This window comes from Panthera tigris, chromosome F2 (genome assembly GCF_018350195.1).
Source record: "Panthera tigris isolate Pti1 chromosome F2, P.tigris_Pti1_mat1.1, whole genome shotgun sequence".
Taxonomy (NCBI): domain Eukaryota; kingdom Metazoa; phylum Chordata; class Mammalia; order Carnivora; family Felidae; genus Panthera; species Panthera tigris.
In genome coordinates, this window is record NC_056676.1 from 42,821,074 (window position 1) to 42,835,403 (window position 14,330).

A 14,330-nucleotide genomic window follows, 5' to 3' on the forward strand; every position below is an offset into this window, starting at 1 on the left:
CTCATCTGATATTAATATCATGACCCTTTTGTTGTTTGTGTTTCCTATTTTCGCCTTTGCCCTTCCTTTTATTTTCAGCCTCCCTGAGTTACTGAATCTAAGATGTTGGATTACAGCAGATAGTTGGATTTTGCTTTTGAGATTCAGTCTAAGAGCCTTTTAATAGGTATGTTTAGACCATGTGTATTTATGGAATGAGTGGTTGGTTTTAGTTTTGTCATCATACCTTTGTTGTTGTTAAATTCACAACATGAACTGTATTTCTGCTTTGTGTGGTATGTGCATTTTTTGGTAATTTGGGAGATTTGTATTTTTGTTTTAGCAGTTATCCTTATAGCTGTATCTTTACATAGAACAGTGTAGCACTGGGGAACTTGGAAACTTCCACTTCTTCCTACTACTCCCACCCCAAACTTGATGATATTGTATTCTTCATTAATATCTCTTTACATTTGAATATACAAATAACTCTAACACTTGATTTAAGTGGTACCTTTGACCTCAAATATATCAGGAATAGAATATTTTCATCAGGAAGTCACTACAAACTCATCTGGTGGCTGCTTAACCAATGAAGACATATGATATCTCAGTAATAACTCAAGAAGTAGGATAGTCCTAGTGTCTCAACAGTGTCATCAGGGCCCAGCTTTTTATGTCCCTTTCACTTTGCAATCCTCAGAAGGTAGGCTTTTATCTTCATACTTATCTCTTCTTGGTTGCATTTATAGGGATAAATTTGCTATATTGTTGTGGCAAGAGCTACATAAGTGCTGTTTTGTTTTCTTATACATATATTTTTTTCTCAGCAAACTGTGTAGCTTTATTGAGAGGATTTAAGCCAAATTGTCAATATAATAAAACATATGTGGCTTCAGCTTTGTCTTCTTTTTAATTTACGACTGTCCATCACCTGCTTCTGGAATTTTAGCAAGTGCTGGGTTAGGGTGGAGTCTTCCCTTTCACATCAGGGCCATCTCCATGCTCATCCGGTCTTTCCCAGACCCATTTTCTGACTTTCACTTTCCAGTTCAGGTTCTTGGTGCTCCTTCTTCTCTCTCTTGTCCAGGCTCAAAATCTGAATTCTCAGTGTTGGTTCCTCTTGTTGTGATGTTTTTTTTCACCTTGTTGCTGAGCAACAGGAGTTCATCCAGCTTAGAAGATTCTTTTTCATCTCCCCTTCTTCTAGATCTTGATCTTACTTGTGCACTCATATTTTGCAACTAAAACTCCTGGGAGGATGATCAAGTCTCAGACAGTGAGAAAGAATCCAGACAGTAAGATGTGACTTGCACAGCTAGGCACCCAGAACACATTCTTAGGTTTCTTCGTAAGAGGAAGGAAACAAATATCCTCTCATGTCTCACTGGCCAGAGTTGAATCACATGTTCATGCTAAAACCATTTACTTTGTGGGAAATCGATTTACCAAGACTGGCTTAGACTGATCAAGGATCATTCCCTAGAGTTGGGGAAAGCCTCCTAGCTCTACCAACAAAAAAATCAGGGAAAGATTTACGTAGGTCACCACTGGTATCTGTTGCCCCTGCCTCTATGAGATGAGGAAATCAGCAGAAGTATACTGCTACCAAATTTCTTGTCCCCTTGCTCTCTCAACTTTTGTTAATTATACATTGCTAAGTGTTAGGGCTTATAACATATCCAATTCTTTTTTTCAAGAGGTATTTATTTATGTATTTATTATTTTTATTTCGGTATAGTTAGCATACATTGTTACATTAGTTTAAGATGTACAATATGGTGATTCAACAATTCTATATATTACTCAGTGCTCATCAAGATAAGTGTACTCTTAATCCTCTTCATCTGTTTCACCCATCCCCCATCCACCTCCCTTTTGGTAAAAACCAGTTTTTTTCTCTGTAGTTAAGAGTCTGTTTTTTGGTTTGTTTCCCTTTTTTGTTTGTTTATTCATTTGTTTTGTTTCTTAAATTCTACCTGAGTGAATCATACGGTGTTTGTCTTTCTCTGACTGACTTATTTTGCTTAGCATTATGCTCTCTCGATCTATCTATGCTGTTGCAAATGGCAAGATTTCAATTTTTCTATGGCTGAATAATATTCCATTGTATATTATATACCACAATAGACACATGAAAAGATGCTCAGCATTACTTATTGTCAGGGAAACAGAAATCAAAACTACAATGAGATATTATCTCATACCTGTCAGCATGGCTAAAATAAAAAACACAAGAAGTAACAAATGTTGGTGGGGATGTGGAGAAAAAGGAGCCCTCTTGTGCTGTTGATGGAAATGCAAACTGGTGCAGCCACTGTCAGAAACAGTAGGGAGTTTCCTCAGTAAATTAAAGATAGAACTATCACACGATCCAGTAATCACACTACTTGGTATTTACCCAAAAATATTAAAATGCTAATTTGAAAGGATTTTATGCAGTCCTATGTTTATTGCAGCATTATTTGCAATAGCCAAATTATGGAAGCAACCCAAGTGTCTATCTACAGATGAATGGATAAAAAAGATGTGGTATATATAACATATCCATTCCATCCTCCTGTAACCATACTATCTATATTTGTTTTGGTCTTAGAATTCACTGTACTGTGAATTTAGTACTACTATTAGTTATTTTAGCTAGAGTTTTTTCATTCATTTCTTGATTGGCTGAAGCTAATGTACTGGTTTCTTCCAGGTTAAAGGGGAGGCAGGGAATCAAATTCTTTGGGTTCTTGAATGCTCAAAGATGTTTGTCAGCTGTCATTATACTCAAACACCTCTTTTATTAGATATAAAATACTTGGTCGTAAAGTATTTCTTTGAGAATTTTTCCCTACACAGGGAAAAATTTATGGATTTAATCCTATTCCATTGTCTTGATTATGCTGTTTGGAGATACCAGTTATGTATATGTTTGATTTACATTTTATAATGTTCATGCACATCATTTTGCTATAATTATTTGAAAAAATTTATTTTTGCTATGATCTCTTTTAACTCAGTTGTTTACATTTTATTCTGACTTTTTTTTTTCTTATTTGTGTCATTTGTGATCCTTACTTTGTTTTCAGCAATATTTAGTCTCTTTGGGCTGTCTTTCGTGTTGATCTTCATTCTTCTGATGGTTTTATTTTTCTCATCCGTTTAACGACCTTGCTGATGCATAAGTCATCTCTTTCTATTGCCTCACTTAATTTTATTTGAGCGCTTGTATATTTACATTAAATTTTTGTTTCATAGAGGCATTTGTTTATTTTTTATTTCATGGCATTTTATTTGGCTACAATTTTCATCTGTTCTGTGGCAATATTTTTTGTATGCCTCCCCTTTTTTCCTGTTCTTTTTTTCCCTCTTTTTATGGCTTGTATATAATTTTTCCCCCTTTTTAAGAGTTACCTTAAATGAGGCATGCTTTTTCTGGATCAGCTATTTGTATAAGATGTATAGGGGACAAGGATCAATGCTCCATTCCAGACTAAATAACAATTGTCTTTATGACATGAGGTTTATGTGTGAGTGTTTTTTAGTTTTTACTTTCCTTCTCACTCCTTTGTCTTCAGCTTTCTGACAACATGGCATTCACTTGTGATTTGTTATTCATTCCCAGTTACCTGCTTTCTTTTGTGCCAAGGTTTGTCCAAAACATCTCTCCTGCTGTCAGCTCATGCACCTAGAAGCATTATTCCAAAAAAAGAGATAGATAGTATTTACTATGAGGGTGTCACACTTTGGTGAATGGTCCTCTGCTGGTTTTGTCTCAGATCCATAGCCACAGGTGCTCTCTTTTGATATCTTCCTGCAACCCTGTTTGAGCTGTGACACAAAGTTTACATGTCAATTGCAGGGGAAATGATATATACCTTGTTCTTTCGGATGCTGTAGTTGTTGACTTGTTCAGACTCTTACAGTTTCTCCTGAAAATAGCAGGAATTAGGAAAGGCTGGCCAAGAGTCCTCTCTCCACCTGTTTCTACAGCCATGTTATGACTTTCTGTTCTCATGACATAAAGGTATGACTGCATCTGTGGTCTTTTATGAAACAATATAAAATGTCCTCCTAGCAACTGGCACCCTAAATCCAGGAAGTAACCAGATTTGCTTTAGGAATATATATTTCTCCAAAGCAAGATCCATATAAATGGTGTCTTTATCTACAATGCCTAGCACAGTGTCTATTTTGTATATTACAGCCTCTGGGGGAATATTTTCCTAATGGAAGAATAAATATACAGAAGTGGCTTATATTAGGTTCCTAGAGCTTCTGTAATAAATTACCACAAAGTTGGTGACTTACAATAACAGAAATTTATTCCTTCATAGTTCTGGAGGGCAGACGTTGAAAGTAAGGTGTTGGTAGGGCTTTGCTCCATTTGGAGGCTCTAGGGAGGAGTCATCCTGCCTCTTGCAACTTTTGGTCGTTCCAGGTGTTTCTTGGCTTGTGGTTGAATAACTCTTAGTCTCTATGCCTGTCTTCACATGGCCTTGTCCTGTGTGTTCTGTGTCTTCTCCTATTCTGTCTCTTCTAAGGACACTTGTCATTAAATTTAGTGCCCACCAGCTAATCTAAATGATCTCATCTCAAGATCCTTAATTATATCTGCAAAGACTCTTTCTCCAAGTTAGGTCCTATGCATAGGTTCTGGGGGTTTGGATTCATACATAATTTTTTAGGGACCACTATTCAAACTCACTTTACCGGTATTTCTTTTTGTGTCATCTGTCTTCATTTATTCAACAGATGTACACAAGCACTGCATTTGTGAATAACACTGTTCTAGAGGTGTCAGAGTATTGACTACTATTATTAGTATTGTTAGTATTACTAGTATTTCTCAAAATACTTAAAATTTAATTGAGGGCTCAGGAACTATATTTGAACAGTAGTATATATTAAACCAAAAAACAAAGTAGAGTTATCCTGGTAACTGGTATGAGAATTCTTTTGCTGGGAACAATGTCTTTCTTGAGATGATGCTTTGATAAGCTTGGGTAGGAGTTAATCTTCAAGGCCTGGCTTGGTCCTCAGGTTTCTGAAAGAAGGATGGATCTTAAGGACAGGAGGGTCAAGAAGGTCATTGATGGTGGCATGAGAGTTGGCTTTTAGAGAGAGGCAAGTCAAATGGGGACTTATGATGTGAAATGCTGTGTGCCATGCAATGTAACCCTTCCTCATTACTCTACAAATATCAGTAAAGCCATAGAAGTCACAATGAAAATTTGTTGAATGGATTTCCTTTGGAACCAGCGAAAGGATTGGGTTTTTTTTTTCAATATATGAAGTTTATTGTCAAATTGGTTTCCATACAACACCCAGTGCTCATCCCAAAAGGTGCCCTCCTCAATACCCATCACCCACCCTCCCCTCCCTCCCACCCCCCATCAACCCTCAGTTTGTTCTTAGTTTTTAAGAGTCACTTATGCTTTGGCTCTCTTCCACTCTAACCTCCTTTTTTTTCCCTTCCCCTCCCCCATGGGTTTCTGTTAAGTTTCTCAGGATCCACATAAAAGTGAAACCATATGGTATCTGTCTTTCTCTGTATGGCTTATTTCACTTAGCATCACACTCTCCAGTTCCATCCATGTTGCTACAAAGGGCCATATTTCATTCTTTCTCATTGCCACGTAGTACTCCATTGTGTATATAAACCACAATTTTTTTATCCATTCATCAGTTGATGGACATTTAGGCTCTTTCCATAATTTGGCTACTGTTGAGAGTGCTGCTATACACATTGGGGTACAAGTGCCCCTATGCATCAGCACTCCTGTATCCCTTGGGTAAATTCCTAGCAGTGCTCTTGCTGGGTCATAGGGTAGGTCTATTTTTAATTTTTTGAGGAACCTCCACACTGTTTTCGATTGGGTTTTATTAAAACACACAATTATGTATGATTAAATGCAAGACAGTGATGCTATTAATGAATCTTACAGTTTTGGAGAAGGGCAAGGTTTCTGTGGGTGGAGTTGTCTCTAGAAAATGGATCTTGAACTGAATCTCACAGGCTAGGTGCAATGTGATTGAGAAAGAAGGAATTTCAGCAGTGGAAATGGCATTGGTAAAGGCAGGAATGTACCTAGACAAGCTCGAAACATCAGGTGAATGATCTGGTCTGGCTGGACTGCTTCAGGCTTTCAGTAGAAGTTCAGGATTGCAAATTTGTTTGTGAGTGAAAAATAAGACTTTCCTGAATAAAGCTGCAGTTCTAAGTAAGGAGTGAGCCTTCCATACCTTAGCCTGTGAGTTTTTTTTTTTTTTAATGTTTATTATTTTCAGAGAGAGAAAGAGAGAGAAGAGAGAGAAAATGAATGAGCGGGGGTGGGGGCAGAGGGAAAGGGAGGGAGAGAATCCCAAGCAGGCTCCATGCTGTCAGCACAGAGCCCGATGTGGGACTTGATTTCATGAACCATGCGATCATGACCTGAGCCAAAATCAAGAGTCAGACACTTAACCGACTGAGCCATCCAGGAGCCCCCTAGCCTATGAGTTTTACCATACTCCACAGCTAGGGCCACCATTCATTTTGTAGTGAAATTTGGCCTTAACAGTGTTAAAAAAGAAAAAAAAAAAAGCAGACTGAGGGAATAAAAGAGATAGAGAAAAGCTAGTTAAGAACACAGAGAAGAAGCCACCAGAGGTGGGAGACCTATGATAGATTGGTGTCACTTAGGGCTAAAATAGGAGAAAATTTTGAGAAGCGTGGCTTCAGCTGTGGAACCACATAGCTCAGAGAGGTGAACTTGGAGTTGCTAATTTTTGTTAACAATCTTAGCACCGTGGATGTGTGATTGGTTGGAGAGCATTAAAAGTCACAGTGCAGAGAATTAAGGAGGAGGAGTGTGGTGAGGACGTGGAGCCTATTGAAAAGTGTAGTAGTGAATGGAAGGAAGCTAATGAATAGTAAGCCCACAGGTGATCCAGGCAGGTAACTCTGCTGGTAGGCAGGCAGGCAGGGGAAAGTTTTGTACCCACTGGCTGACACAGTGGGAGGAAGCAGTTTGGGGACAGGGGTGCAAAGGGGAAGAAGGCTGAGATACTGGAGAAGGGGATAGGGCCAGGGCCAAGGGTACCAGTTGGACTGAGTTTACTTGGCAGAGATTTTCTCTCTGGATCTCTCCTTCAGTAGGTGGTTCTGAGGGAGAATGCCAGAGAAGGGGAGAGCAGAGCCTTGACTTCTGAAAACCAGGAAAGTGTGGAGTCAGGGTCTTCTGTGCTCTGATATATAAGAGAGGCTGAATCTTTGGGGAGATATGAATTCTGGCAGAGAATAGAGGCCGAGGAAGATATTAAGGGAAAATACGGGTTGGATTTATTTGATTATTAAAGTTTTGATGCAAGAATCATTGAGTAAAAAACAAAACAAAACAAAAAACCAGCATTTGCAGAGGGAGCAAGCAAAGGAGAAGTGCCATGATGGCAATAACAAACAAATATCTAAGGGACCAGTGATGAACGGATTTCCCACTTCACTTGGAAAATGGATGATGGGCAACACTGGCCACATCCCCATGTGTTGACAGCTGCAGCAGCTGAGTAGTGGCTTCCCCCTTCAGCCTGGGCAGGCATTGACAAAGAGGTATCAATCACCCCTTGTTTTATTTTATTTATTTTAATTAATTTATTTAAATTCAAGTTAGTTAGCATACAGTAGTATTGGTTTCAGGAGTAAAACCCAGTGATTCATCACTTACATATAACACCCAACAAGTGCCCTCCTTAATGCCCACCACCCATTTAGCCCATCTCCCCACCCCCTCCCCTCTAGCACCCTGTTTGTTCTCTGTATTTAAGAGTCTCTTATGGTTTGCCTCCCTCCCTGCTTTTATCTTATTTTTTCCTTCTCTTCCCCTATGTTCATCTGTTCTGTTTCTTAATTTCCACATATGAGTGAAATCATGATATTTTTCTCTGACTTATTTCACGTAGCATAATATCCTGTAGTTCCATCCACATTGCTGCAAATGGCAAGATTTCATTCCTTTTTCGATCACCAAAAGGTGATATATATATGTATATATATATACATACACGCACACACACACATACCACATCTTCTTTATCCATTCACCAGTCGATGGACATTTGGGCTCTTTCCATAATTTGGCTATTGTCGATAGTGCTGCTATAAACATTGGGGTGCATGTGCCCCTTCTAATCAGTATCTTTGTATCCTTTGGATAAATACCTAGTAGTGTCATTGCTGGGTCATAAAAAATAGTTCTATTTTTAATTTTTGGAGGAACCTCCACACTGTTCTTCAGAGTGGCTGTACCAATTTGCATTCCCACCAACAGTGCAAAACTGTTTCTCTTATTTAATTGAGCTGCAAATAACTGGGGTCAGACGCTTCCCCAGGGCGCAGTAAGAGCTGGCCAAACAATTCTATCTACAGTCACTCCATGCCTTCCCTCTCCCTTCCCAACCGATGAAAGAAGACATGAGGTAGAGAGGAGAAAGAAGACATTGTTATAGTTGTGAGATGCTGGCCAAATGGCCAAATGTTACAGTGTTCCCCTTTCTTCCGCACGGGGGCTTCCTGCCTACCTCAAAGTCCCATGAGAGGTGGACTCCTGGACAAGAACCTGGAGACATCACTGGAGATGGCTTCTTTCTCTTGGCTAGATGTTGGGCGAGATGAAGCAGCAGAGGCCCTTCTTGGTGTTCTCATTGGCATGGTGTGGAGCTAAATGTGGTGAAGGAAGGAGAGAGGTTGACATGGTTTGCTGTCAGGGCACATGTGAATGTGAAACGGGTGCCTACTTTTTGCCTGGCTGTGGTGGTTTGCCAAAGCTGATAGAGAAGGGACTGCAGGGTAAGGTATCTGAGAAGACAGAGGAAATACTCCCCACCCCACATGGAAGGCCTAGAGGAGGATTTTCATGGTTCCTGTGCCGCCACAGGAGAAGCAGAGAATGCAGAATGTGGCTCCACAGGAGAAGTAAAGAATGCATGGGTTTTGGGGCTGATCAGGTGACATCTAGTTAGGGGATGTCCCATATGGCAAGATGGCTGAGGGCATAGATCCTGGCAGAAACAACATGGAAACATAGTTGCCCCCTGTCTGAGGGCATTCTCAGTCATGGACAGAGATGGAGTGAAGCACAACATCCCTCCAGGAAAACCACATCCACCTTCTGGGTTAGTGAGGACCACCAGCAGCAGAGAGAACCAGATCCAGCTAGAGAGGAAACTCCAATAGCTGTCCACATCTCGCAGGCAGCCAGTATGATATGTCAACCCCTGCTCCCTCTCAGCTTTCAGCCTCCACACAGTGGTGGACTTTAGCCTGGAAGATGGACGGGGGAGACACTAAGCACATCTCCTCTCTACTCAAAGGGTGGCGAGAGGAGAAGTGCTCTGACCCAAAGCTGGGCAATGGAAGGAAAAGAGCTTTAAACTGGGTGCAGAACTGGAATTTAAAAAATAAATAGGTCTGAGTCTTAAATACTGAAATGGCACTCTTCTAATAACTGAAAATGATTGGAAAGTTGTTGAATCTGCCCAGATGTTATTAAGGGGACAGTAAAGTATGATTCATTGTGGCAGCAGGGACTAGGGAAAATACAACCATTTCAAGTTTGTATTCCATTGAGTGCAGAGTGTACAATTACCTGGTTATATACAATATAGTAGAAAAAGTATGAGTATAGATATTAAAGTCAGACAGACTTGGGTTTGGGTCTTGCTCAGTCACTTACTTTCTACATGATTTTTGGCAAATTACTTTTCACATAGTTTCCTTAACTGTGAGATGAGGGTGGGTTGTAACATCAACCTCTCAGGGATTTGGGGGAGGAGTAAATGACATAAATTTTAGGAAGTGTCTAGTGTGATGCTTGCAGTGTAGATCCTTGAAAGGGGGAGTGATTATCATTATAAACTGGAGACAGCTCTGATAAACTAAGGACTAATGGCCAATGCAGCTATCAAGTGTAGTTTGCAGTAGATAGAGGTGTTGAATCTGATAAGTATTTGACATTTTCTAAATCCCAAACTATCTTTCTCGATGAAGGCAATATATTTTCGAAACATTATTCTGCTTAATTTGGAAGTTTAAAAGTATCTAACTGGAAGCTAATACTTTGAAAACCATGAAAAAGGGCCTCTTGTCTTGATCAGAAAGATGAGGAAGCTCCAAAGAGGAGATCTGAGGCAGAGATTCTGCCAGCTTCAAAATGTGCCACACGCATTTCACTGAGAAGATGCCCTGAAAAACATACTCTTGGCCTTCTGAGAGCGTTCCTTGGCAACCTTGGCAGGAGGGACTTTCATGTTGCCAGCTAAAGCCCTGGCACTCGGGGCTAGCTTGGGTGTTTCTGCTCCCGGCCCCTTCTCCATCTCCGACCCAAGGAGCTTTTGTTTGTGCAGTGGCCATTGTATCTCTTCCCTTCTACTCATTGGCTCCGGCCCAGACTTCCTCTCCACAGTCTCCAGCTGGGATAGGCACATGGGAAGTTTGCTTTGAGAAGCTCCCACTTTGGCATTGCCAGTTTCTCATCTGGGTCCTCATCTCTGTTTACTTCATCTGGAGGCTCACTTGTTTGGTGACCCACTGAAAACCAGAGTCGTGCTGACAAGATGGTGACTGTGTAGTCCCTTGCTGGCATGGAAAGGGGCATTCGTTTGAACACAGGGAGAGGTGTTCATTCCAGAAGCTGATGAATCTGCACCTGAAGGAAGTGTCATCCTAATTCCGGAATGAGAGCTGTTTGCCTGTAGGTCAGCAAACTCTTTGAGAGAGGAGGACTTTCCAATATCCTATGTGGGCCTCCAGGGAGTCTGAGGCAGGCAAGAAGGATTCAGTGAGGAAGAAGAAGAGATTTGGGGAGGGAGAGGGAGAGGAAAAAGGAGAAAGATGAATGATAGCTGCAGGTATTGAATACCCGTTCTATAGTCCTCATGTACTTTTGCTGAAAGGTTAAGACAATCTCCTAGTGTTTTAGGCTTATTTATTTTGATAGCCGACACTTAGGTAATGCTCACTATGTGCCAGGCACTGCACCAAATACCTTATTTGTATTAACTTTTTAAATCTTCACTACAGACCCCCGGGGTAGGTAATATTATCTTCATTTCAGGGAAGGGGAAGCTGAGGCATGGATCCATAAAGTAATTTTCCTTAGATCACACAGCTAGTACATGGTAGAACCAGGTTTCAGTCCCAAGAATTATATATTTTTTCTCTTTTCTTCCTTCTCTCTTCTCTCATACTGTAGACAAGTATCCTTTTCACGGTTTACTTACTGACACATTTTTGTGCCTTTTGAGGTGATTACTGTTCAACACGCTGAAGCACTATCTGGTATTCCTAAATGCAAGAAGGCTGTGATGTGCCTTACATGGAGAGTACCTGTGTTAGACAGACTTGGTTCAGGCCAGAATGAAAGTGCTGCTGGCTGTGAGTTCGATGTTAATGAATCAGAAGAATTAAATATGGTGTCTTTAAAAGAAACACCCATAAAGCAAGGTTATATATTGATATGTTGACAAAAAGGTTATGATAAGAGGCTCTCAGGAACCTAACCCTATATTTCCCTAAAAGCCATGGTTCAGTTTTCTCTAATTCATTGTTCGTGGTGACTTTATAGAATATAGCTGCCATGAATAGTGGGACTCAGTTGTCTATCTTTTTCTACCAAAGATGCTAACAAGTATCCCTGACACCTAAGTTTGGCTAGATGTACAGTTATCTTTCCAAGCAGTGTGGTCATTTTGCTAAGCACTGTCGCCACACAGATTTTCTTTCCTCAGTTCATAAAATCCAACACAGAGTATCTTACAAGGTGCCTGGCAAGTCGTTGGCACTGAGTGAATGCTCACTGAAAGAATGAGTGAATAAATGAATGAGTAAGTGAATGCTTCAAACCTACAAGGTTTGAATAGTCTAATATTCTGAATCTTAAGAAATACATGAATGGGCCTGGAAATCAATATTTTGTTTCTTTTTAAGTAAGCCATAAAACTTTTATAGCAAGCAAGTTTTCCCAAGTTGTCTTCTGTTTGATTATCTGCTGTCTGCTGAGCACTGGCTCTCACATCACCTGTTTTATTATCCTCATATTCCCTACTATCTGAAATTATCTTGCTTTTTTGTCTATTTACTTATTGTCTGTCTCTCCTCATAACAAGTATGTAGCTCCAAGAGAGTAGAAACCTTGTCTGTCTTTCCTCTTGCGGGATCTCCATCACCTGTAATGTTCGGTCCAATAGTATATGCTTAGTAAATGTTTGTTCTTATTTAATTATAACTATCATGATGCTATGCTATGAAAATCCTCAGAGATTTTGACTTACTGTGGGGAATCAGGAATGGAATGCATCTTTGAGGAAATACTGATTGAGTCGAACTGTAAAGAAGTAAGAATTAACTAAAGCTGGTAAAGAGGATATATTCCAGGAAGAGAGATCAGGATAAAACACGGCATGTTGGCATGTGTGAGAGAAAGTCAGTGTATCTGGAATCAAGGAGAAGGAGAGCGCATGAGGTGAACCTACAGGAGTAGAAGAGGATAGGACACTCAGGGATAAGGAGGCTGTATGTGGATTTGGAATTTCATCCTAAGAGCAGTGAGAAGCAACTAAGGAAGTCAATCTTGCTGCTCTACTCAGGGGAGGGGGACAACTGAGTGTGTGAACGGTGTCACCATTCATGGTCTTGAAGATCAGGTATTTAGTTTTGGAAAAGTTGAATTCAAAGTTAAAGGGTCCGCTTGAAGATGTCAGGTAGACAATTGCTTATATTCATTTTTGGGGTCGGAGATGAATATACGCATTTGAGTGACAGCACAGTAGACAGTATTTGAAATCCAGGGCATTGATGAAATTGTCTAAGGAGAGAGTGTAAAGTTAAGAAAAAAAAGGGGATTTTATTCAATCTGAGCTTTGAGGAACTTCAGCGTTTAGAGACTTGATGATGAATAGGAGAGAATCTTAATTAAAAGCAGAGTAGGCTAAATTATGTATGCTTATTTCTGTGGTGTCTCTAAACAGTTTTGTCATCAGTTGCCCAAAGATAATTTTATACACCTTGAGCATATCTCTCTATTAGAACTCAATTTCGTATGTTTTAATCACAAATTTTCTTGTCTATTTCTTTTATTATGTTTGGGGTCAGAGGCTTTGTCTTTGAAAATCATGCTTGAAACCCTAGCACCTAGCATACTGACTGACTGCTTTGTTGGCATGAATATGTCTGTTTGAGTGGGAATAAAGATCCTGTTTAGGGAAGATGAGCAAGAACAGAAAGCAGCTTTCTCTCACATAGCTTATCTGTGTGTGAGACCGTAGGCTCTTTCTTTTAAGCATTTTGTCAATACCTGTGAAATGGTGACTTCGGGTATCAGCAAGCAGATGGGAAACTTTCAGAGAGGCACAGGAATCTAAATTCTTCATTTAGTGCCTTTGCGTGGATTTGCTCCCATTCTCGAGACCTGGGGCTGCTAGAAATTATTCCCAGAAGCTACTGCAGCAGAGAATTTGCTGTCCACCTCACCAATTTGGAGTTTGGCTTGCTCATGTCTACCAGTAAATCGTTTCCCTCTTTTCTCTCTCCTCCTTGACTGCCTACCACCACTTCCCTGACTTTAGCGCAATCCCTCTTTTTCCTTTGCCCAGAGAACCCCAGGGGTATGTTCTGTAATTTCAGGCATGATTTTACTCAGAAATTAATAATATTTTTGTATTAGGGTGCCTGGGTGGCTCAGTTGGTTAAAAGTCTGCCCATTGGTTTCCTGATTGGAGGAATCACCTCATTGGTTTCACTGATCTTGCAGTTCGTGAGATCGAGCCCTGCCTCAGCCTCTGCCCTGAGCCCGCTTGGGATTCTCTCTCTCCTCTCTCTGCCCCTACCCCTTCCCTCTCAAAATAAATAAATAAACTTAAAATTTTGTGTGTGTGTTATTAACAACTCTCCTCTCCATTTTCCATTCTGAAATACATTATTCCATCTCATATTATTTTTACCTCTGGTAATGAGGTTTCTGTATTCTCTTTGATAACAGGTCTAATAGTAATGTGACCAGTGTGTGAAGACCAATGGGTTTTCCTCTCCTCCCACCATGCCTCATTCCTGCCTGGTGCCTGTGCTTGCTTAGCCTTCCATCTCTGTGTTTGAGAATCGGTTCTTCTTCCTGGGCTGAAGCAAACAGCTATAATATTGATCCAGTCCTTGTTGCCTGGACTCTCCTTTAGTTCATGATCTTGCTGCCAGAATTTTCTTTCCTCAAGACTTATTGTTTGTTCTTGACCTGTGGAACTTTATGCCTACTTGACCTGTGGAATTTTTCTTAAGTCTTTGGTTTTGAACCAATGACTCTGTTCTTTTAAGCCAGGTATGTGTTTTTCAGACTGTG

General features: G+C 40.3%; 1 protein-coding gene and 1 pseudogene across 3 annotated transcripts in view; one reads left to right on the forward strand and one right to left on the reverse strand.

The window, feature by feature from the left end:
* Positions 1 to 14,330, forward strand: part of CPQ (carboxypeptidase Q) — a 447,986-nt gene that overhangs the window by 35,954 nt on the left and 397,702 nt on the right. The window lies entirely within an intron of this gene.
* On the reverse strand, positions 897 to 1,214 carry LOC102971343 (annotated as a pseudogene).